The sequence below is a fragment of the Hippoglossus stenolepis genome, chromosome 3, assembly GCF_022539355.2.
Source record: "Hippoglossus stenolepis isolate QCI-W04-F060 chromosome 3, HSTE1.2, whole genome shotgun sequence".
Taxonomy (NCBI): Eukaryota; Metazoa; Chordata; class Actinopteri; order Pleuronectiformes; family Pleuronectidae; genus Hippoglossus; species Hippoglossus stenolepis.
The window spans coordinates 4,299,976-4,308,755 of NC_061485.1; the positions used below are offsets into that span (position 1 = coordinate 4,299,976).

Genomic DNA, 8,780 nt, shown 5'->3' on the forward strand with positions numbered 1-8,780 from the left:
TTTAGGTTAAGTTATCAAAATCCATCCAACTGCGACTGGCTGCTGCTTTAAACTTCGATTCATCCCGACGACGTGCTTCGCTTTCTAGAAACTGTCTTTTTCTTCCACCCTCTCGTTTCGGACTCAAAGCCCTCCCTGCATTAATATAAATTGCTGCGGCCTCAGTGAAGCCACTGTCTGTCTTCACAATCAGAAAAATTGATGAGTTCACTCTTTGTTTTCTCCGTCGGGCTCTTCAAATTGCGGCGAGTGTCTGAAATGCCGGTGGGGAAAAAAATCAGCAAAACAGAGATTAAGCATGTCAGTCAGATGTCTGCGCTGGCGACGGGGTCGTTTCATGCATTTGAAGCAGCTTTTAAATTATTTGTAGTCGTAATACATTTGACACTTTGACCCAAAAGTGACTCAAACCCACACATCTGATATTTCGAGCACAGGCTTAAATTATTTCTCTTTGATATTTAGTTTCTACCGCAGAGACTTTTGCATAATTTTTGCTTCTGACGTGCAGATTGTCTTCCTGGGACCAATTCAGGGAGCGTTAACGGTATCAAATGGATTTTATATATTGTCTTTTTTCTCCCAGATGAGGCCGGAAAATTAGTTTCTGTCGTTCTTACATTTTTCAAGCTATAGGGGCAATCTTCCAGCCGTCAGCGCCCACAGCTTAATGAGTCGGGAGGAAACAGTAATACTGAGCATTTAGGTAAAACGCTGCAACACTGGATTCGTGTGGAAAAGACTGTGACTTGTTTACATGTGATAAAGTCAATGAAAATGATGAGAACATATGATTTTAATTCGTGCTGCCTTGTTATTTTTAAGGTAGGAACAAGGGGAGAGTAAAAATGAACCTGCAGGACGTCAGTGTGAGAGGATTGTTGTTTGTTCATTTGAAGAAGTTCGTTCATTTTGAAAAGTCCATTTCTATGGGTCCGATATCGATATTAGTAAGTAAACAATATCTGATACTAATATATATCGACCAATGTATACAATCTGAAACATGGCTGTGATTCTGACGTCATTATTAAACCTGTATGACTAATTATTGTCATCAAGCCTTGACATTTAACAGTTACATTTATTACAAGCAACTATAAATTAAAGAAAACAAATACAACCACCGAGGAATAAAGATACACAGATGCACACTTTTCTGTTTTGTTTATTGTGTAAAAATAAAAGTCACATAACGGTAAACATACAGTAAAGGTTGATACCAATATGTGTGTGAATGGCTCATATCATTTGACGTTATCGGAAGAAACGTTATATTAGTCAGAATCTAGTTTTGGTATCGAATAGATGAAGAAAGAATTTGCAGAATAAAGTTTTATTCTTCAAATATATTTACTTCCTTAGTTTCCTTATTTACAGACCGGTTTACTGGAGAAGAGTTTGAATTCTCATGAGTCCGACGCTGATCAGCAGGAAAAACAAAGCCGTGAGCAACAGTAATGCAAAATCGCTTCTGTAATGAATGAAACTGTTATTAGTGAGGATGAGAAATACAATATAAAACTCAGAGGCTCCTGAGCTGCTTCAGGTTTCCTTAATGTGTGAAAGAAAACAAAGAGCCTGAAGCTCCAGCAAACGATCGCTCTGTAAAACCGCCCGAAGCTTCTCTGGTGGGTTCTTACAAAACCACACACATGCATCAGCGGCAGAACTGAACAAACATGTGGCTGCAGATTAACATTTAAATCTCTGTAAACACCGGCAGAACAAAACAATGGACACTTGTTCAGTATAGTATAAACTATATTTGTTCTTCAGGGCAGCACCATTTCCTGTCTGTTGTTTTTCCCTCATTATTCAGTCAGTCCACAAGGAAATTGATACGGTGAAATATAGAAAACAAATCCACCTCTCACAAAAGGACTGAAAGCCTCAGTTTTAAAAAATCCATGTTTCTAAGATTACGTCTGAAGAGAAACATTCAGAAAGATGCCGACTGACCTGGAGAGACGGAGGTGAGGCTGAACCCCCGAGTTCACCCTGCAGCTCTACTGACAAATCACAGACACTTCCGGGTTCATCTCTCACAAAAGTGACACGTGCAGAGTGTGTGCAGCTGATAGCGACTGAATTTGAAGTTTGATGCTTCTCTGCCCAAGGTGGGAGAAGCTTGCAGGAAAAAAACGTTTGAAGAAAATGAGTCATGGACTCACTGAGCTGCAGAGTGAATGTTCTGTACATTATATTCTGATGAAGTGACCTCGAGTCTGACTGAACAAAGGACGTGAGCTCGGCTAAAAGCGTCTGTTGAAGTGTTGCATGTGAATGTCTCAATGATTAAGTCCTGCAGGAACATTCAGTCTTTTCAGGAGCATTCACAGAGACACACGTTTTTTCTTTTTCTTTCCGCTCGTGTGTTATAACAGGTGTTTGTGTGTGTGAAGGTTCTGCTCAGTCAGTGGTAAAGCTCCTGTAGCTCCTTTAGCTCCTTTAGCTCCTTCAGCTCCTTCAGCTCCTTTAGCTCCTGTAGCTCCTGAAACATGGATTCCTGTCAATACTTCCACATCAGCGTTATGTCACATGAGACAACGCCTGACACTTGCATGATGCACACCGAGCGGCTAGTCTAACAAAAGCAGGTAAAATATATTTAGGTTTGGGTCGGGTTCGCTCACCTTGGCTGGACTATTGATCGTGAAAAACGTCAGGCTTAGGTCCAATTCAAACCCACAGTACAGAACGCAGGTTGTGTTGATGACTCGGTTAGTTTTCACTGTCAATCAGAGCAGACAGGGCTATATCAGGAGGTGGGGGGGGGTCTTAAAGGGACAGGAGGTAAAACCAAGTGTTTGAGACAGAGGCTGAAAAGAGGAGCTGCAGCGATGGACAGTCTGAGAACAGTAACTTGTTTTCTGAACATGAGCATGAAAAGTAATAAAACCACTAGAGAGCGGTGACTCGAGGTTTGTTTACCTCCTTGTTCTCTCTCCCGCTCTCTCTCCCCATGTCACGCCTACGTTGTTCTATCAATAATGACAAAATTAATAATGAATAATAAAGTGATGACCTAAATTAAACATTAAACACAATCTAAACTAAAAATCCAAATATACAATGACAGCCTCAGCTAAACTTTTACAAACTGACTAAAGTTTTAACTTGAATTTCGTGCTGCAAAAGAAATACGCAGTCATGTTGGAAACCTGTAAATATGCAGCTAAAATCAATAGGAAAATCCATTTTCTCCAACATAGGCAACAACACTGGCTCGTGGCAGCGGTGTGTGTGTGTGTGTGTGTGTGTGTGTGCGCGGTGACCAAACTAAACAACACACAATCCTGCACGGCACAAACACTAATGAGGTTCTACACGTGGAGTCAAAGTGCAGCAGCATCTATTCATTATCAGCACAGAGCTGCTCAATAATTAACATGACCAAGTTAAAAATCTGAGTTATTATTTATTCATCCCTGTTTTCATGTGCCTGGTTGTTATCGATACAGCTGCCTGCACACGCATCAGTGGAATCGTGCATCAGAGCTGCAGCTCCCAGTCCTGACTGGGAATACTTTCACTCGGCTGTGGGTAAACTTGTACTATCGAGGTTTACATGTATGAGTCGGGACTTTTCCAGCCGAGAAAACTCGAGAAAAACACGAGAGCTGAACCTGGTGCACAAACTTTCTCTTCACGGCCTCTTTGCAGAGACAAGCTGTGCATTTTCACACATCGTTCCCTTTTAAGTTCATATCTTGGCCGTGTTCACAGACAGTTGCTCATTCGCAGCCTCAACAGTCACACAGAAGCATTAGCGTTCGTTCTGAGTCGAGTTATTGTCCATTTATCTGAATCTTTTGGTCCGTTTTTTGGTTCTCGACCGACTCCAGAGGGAAATATCCGGCTCTTTAGCTGCTAAATGTTCCGCTGCGTTCGCCAGCTGCTCTCTAACCGGATCAGTCTGGTGTTTGGAGCCGAGCACAAAGGGAACACTGGATTTTCAGAGCTTTTTCTTGCAGGTTTATCAGCCGATCACACACAGTGTCATCCGATGAATTGGTATTACAACAATATCGATATGACTTTATACCGATAACTACAAGTGACTCTGCTCCTCTGATGTTTTCTAATCGTCACACTTAGAACTGATCTTTTTTTACATTTTCAGTTAATGGTCCAGCCCCACACTGCGTTACCAGTTGACCCATCAAAGAAAAAGGAGAAGAAGTTTGTTTGCTTCCGGGTTTCACTTTCACTGTGTCTGGACAGTTTGGACGTTTTGCTCCGGCGCAGTGAGAAGACAAAAGGTTCAGGAGTTTGGGGAATCGACTCATGACTGTGCTTCAACTGAGCAAGAGCCTGAAGACAGTCGGCCATAATGTCTGGATATCAACCGACCCTCCAACTTCCAACCATCCGATCGCTCCACACTGCCCCCTGGAGGCTGCAGAACAAACTACACACAACAGAGCTGAACTTCGGACTCTGAAATGAGTTGAACATCGTAGAGATCGGGTCAGAAACAGGCTCAAATCGTGCAAATCTTCACGGTGCATTCGCACTGATCTCCACCAGGTGGACTCTACTTGCGTCGAGTGGTAAAAGCAGCTGAACGTCCTCCTTCTCGACTACTTTTACTAGTTTGCTGTGAAAATGGAAGAAGTGGGTTTTGCCTCAGTGCAAACTGAAATGAATGGGGAACATAATTCAGCTTTAGTTGCACCACGATTCTCGGCAGAGCTCCACACATCTTCAACCAGAGCGTGGGTCTAATCAGCCACAGTAATTGAAAAGTGCGCAACGCCTGTAAAATGTAAAATCTTAATTAGTGGAGCCTTAAGTAGTATCTGATATGTGGCACATTTTAAAAATGAATTACGTGTTTGCCAAATAATTGCTCTGTGGAACACGTAGTAGCTGAAACGTCTTGTACAACTGAGCTTTGTTCCGCTACAAACAAAACAAGAATCACATGAGCTTCCAAACAAAGGCAGCTGAGCTACAGGCGGACGGATCCACACACAGTCACTAACAAACACACCAGGGTCACACATCTACTTACAGATGCTGTTTGAGGATAATAAAGAAGAAACACCCTCAGAGTAAAGTAAAAAAAAAAAACAGCAGCAGCTTCAACTGGAAATCAACAAATCTCACAATTCAGTCTTTTCATAAACTCACTGATTTAATAAAGTTTTATCACAAGAGGGTTGGAGTGTTTAAATCCCATTTTCTGGTTGACTCTCCCAGTCCAGTGGTGCACATCTGTATTGGGCCCCAGTGGTAGAAGTGAATATAGATTCTTAACAAGGTAAATCTGCCCATTTTCTCTCTCTCTCTCCTGTCTCGACTTATATGTTCTATGGATCAAAAGCCAATGAAGATCCTGTATAAACCTGTATTTATGTTTTATCCCAGGGAAGGGACAGGCAAACTATACAGCTGCTTATACAGGTTAAAGGGAAATACTGTCATCCTGTGCACAAGTATTTAAAAGCACCGCCCAGCAGAATGTTTTGTAGAGATGTTCCAGTTCCAGCTTCAGAAATGCCTCAGATGCTCTGAGACTTTAAAGTATTGTAGTTTCACCCGGATAAAGCTTGTTTGCTTTTTCAATCACCACCGTCAAAGAGGGGATTTCTGGTAGTGCAGCATTAGCCACAGCCTCGGTAGCTAAATTGTAAGGAAGTTGTCAATATCTCACACTGGTAGATGCACTTTAAAGGTTATTTATAGGAAGTCATTCTTCTATATTCATACATATATGTATTTATTTGTGTTCTACATAATAAAAATAAATAAAACTAGATGATAAAGGGTTTAGCCTGAGCCAGGACAAACAACAGTGATAACGATCATCACTTCCATACAGGATGAATGATAAAGTATGTTATAGAAGTTATTCTGTTTAAATGCACAAAGTCCAGGTGTCAGAATCGTCTCGGGAAGGAAACTGAACATCTGTAATTCTGTCAGTTAAATATCTTTAAACCTTTATGTTACGTTTTATTTTTAAGTTCTTCAAAGAGCGATCAGCAGCGCATTCACATAAATCTGACTTCTCCATCGGAGCCTCATTTCCAGTCCACTAGACTTCATCCAAATGCCAGAACAAATCGTGAAATAGCAAAGTTCAGGGTGAAGGGTGTATAAGATGTCAGGGAAATATTTCCCAGCATGCAGTGAGGTGCGGAAAAAACAAGGAGCAATAACCTGTCAGCTGATATTTCACATTACAGATGCAGGGCCGGACATGACAGTTACAAACTCGACCTGTCAGCTCCTCCTGGTCTGCATCATGGGGAGCGACGGTGGAAGCAGGAGGTGTGTGTGTGTGTGTGTGTGTGTGTGTGTGTGTGTGTGTGTGTGTGTGTGTGTGTGTGTGTGTGTGTGTGTGTGTGTGTGAGTGATAGTAAAACATGTTCACACTCTGAAACTGAGCAACAGAGATCAACATTCAGGCAATTACTGTCCCAACAGAAATACGAGCAGGTCCATGGATGTCTGTGCAACAACTGCCCACTGTCTTCATCCTCACCCTCATCATCATCACCATCATCATCATCATCCTCATCATCATCATGGTGTTCTGTCATGCTGCCTGTGCAATGTTCAAGTTCAAGAGAAATTTTAAATCCCATTTGGCTTTTATGAAAAAAAAACAAAGAAAAAACAGAAGAATCAAAATGCACCAAAATCAAAAACACACAATACAACTAGAAGAAAAGACCATTTCTCAAAATGAAAAGAAAAAGAAAATTAAAAAACATAAGAGAACCAATAAATCAAATAGAAAAACAGAAGCTGAGCTTTCCTGAGATTCTAGATCTGCGCAGGTTTTCGCTGGAGCAGATCGAGCAGCAGGTGAAAGCTCCGGTGAAGAATCGCGGGGAGCAAACAGACAATAAATCCAAACCATCCGCTGAATCAAAATGTAAAAAAGGAAGGAAAACAAACCCAGCAAGAAAGAAAGAGGAGCAGGAGGAGGAGGAGGAGGAGGAGGAGGAGAAGCGAGGAGAAGTGAGATGTCACCTACCGACGCAGGAGGCAAAAACTGACGCTGGAGGAGCGAGGAGGAGCGAGGAGGAGCGCAGCGGCCGGTGCGCAGGAGGTTTCACGGCTCAGTGTGCGCTCGGTTACCGGGATGGAGCTCCGACTGCGCGCCGGCAAGAGGGGCGGGGATGAACAGCAGAGGAGCGGACTGGAGCGAACCACTGAGCCCCGGCTGAGGGGGGGGGGGGGAGGGAGTCCGGGCTGCAGCCGGGAGCGTCGTGCGTAATTCTGGCACCGGGGTTAAAAACGCGCACAGACAGAACCACAGAGACAATGTTTAAAAATGGAGATCTCATCCACAAATCAGTTTATTGGCTGGTGTCTGATATGTGATTATTATAAGGAAGCGTTTCTGCTTCTGGAAAATTAAATCCAGACATTTCTTATTGTGGAAACACGAGGAGAAGCTCAAACTCCATGTTCTCCATCACCATTAAAACAGGCAAAGGTGCGCAGCCTGTCCAATCACCTTCCTCCTGCAGGTTCCTCCGTTCAAACGGAGCTGTGGTCCAATCACACAGCACCCAGCTGGATGATGTCACAGCCACGTGACGCTACACAATTTAAATCTTCCACTTCGCTGTCACTCAAGCTAAATGGTGGAGAAAGATTTAACGAAACACATTTTATTCTTTAAATAAATATATTTCTATTTTAGGGGGAGAAATTAACAGCAATGAAGGAATTTGATTAATTTGGTGTAACAGCGCTAATTTCTTTTGACAGCAACGTTTTATTTTTCAAATTAAGCGACGGAATTACACATAACACCAGTCCCCTTATTGAACCACATTTAAAATCACCAGATCCACATTTTTATTTGGATCAGCACCACATTGCATGAACATCAGAGACATTCATTATTCTCTGAGAAATAAAGGAAAATGTTCTCACAGCGCTGTTCTCTCCTAAATCTGCAAAACCCCAGATAACGAATAAAATTAATTGGCTTATACCTCATATCACGTGACTACTACGGTTTAATAGTAACAGGTTGAGGAAATGCAATATGAGCAGTTTTTTGATCACAGTGAATGTGATTAAAAACAAACATGTGACCAAATTAAATTTATTGTTCAAGCTTCGGTATCATTCTCTCTCTCTCTCTCTCTCTCTCTCTCTCTCTCTCTCTCTCTCTCTCTCTCTCTCTCTCTCTCTCTGTGTGGAAACATCTGCATCCTAACTGCCATCGGCCTCTTTCTGCCAGAAGCTGCTCACATCTGTCTGTGTCAAGTTGCGTCTGAATCCAACTGTCCAGAAACATGTGAAGAAATTAATTTCATTTCACGGTTTTGTTGAAACACTGATAATCTTCACGAAAGAAAACAAGCGTCCCTGTCGTCCAACCTGCAGCAGATTTATATTATTTGCATTATATTATCTCGTGTGCAACAGTAAAAACTTTACTCTGAACTTAACTGATGCTTTTTTTTAATAGATTTGTGAAATAACTGCTCCTCGAAATGAAATCTTTGGTTTTGGACGATCACGTCAAACCAGCAGCTTCACATTACTTTTTCTTCTCCTCACCGTTAATTCACCTGATCTAACCCCGGCTGCACAAACCTCAGGGATCTGGGCCGAGACATAATCACCGTCTCTCCTTCATTAGTCCCATTAAAGCGTTTCCCACAAACAGTGAAGAGGCAGGAAATCCTACATCTTGGTTTTCTCCCCTAAAAGCTTCCTAACAAGTTACTCTTCCTGCTGATGTGTCTGACTTGTGCTTAATGAGCTGAGGAAATGTTGTGTAAGCATGTGGGCTTTGT

General features: G+C 42.2%; 1 protein-coding gene across 3 annotated transcripts in view; it reads right to left on the reverse strand.

Annotated features, from left to right (window-relative positions):
• Window positions 1-7,105, reverse strand: part of raly (RALY heterogeneous nuclear ribonucleoprotein) — a 91,395-nt gene extending 84,290 nt beyond the window's left edge. For all 3 annotated transcript variants that reach the window (XM_047338657.1, XM_047338656.1, XM_035148360.2), the window contains exon 1: window positions 6,995-7,105. The gene's annotated coding sequence lies outside the window, so the exon portion shown is untranslated. The remainder of the gene's footprint in view (window positions 1-6,994) is intronic.
• Window positions 7,106-8,780: the final 1,675 nt, after the last annotated feature.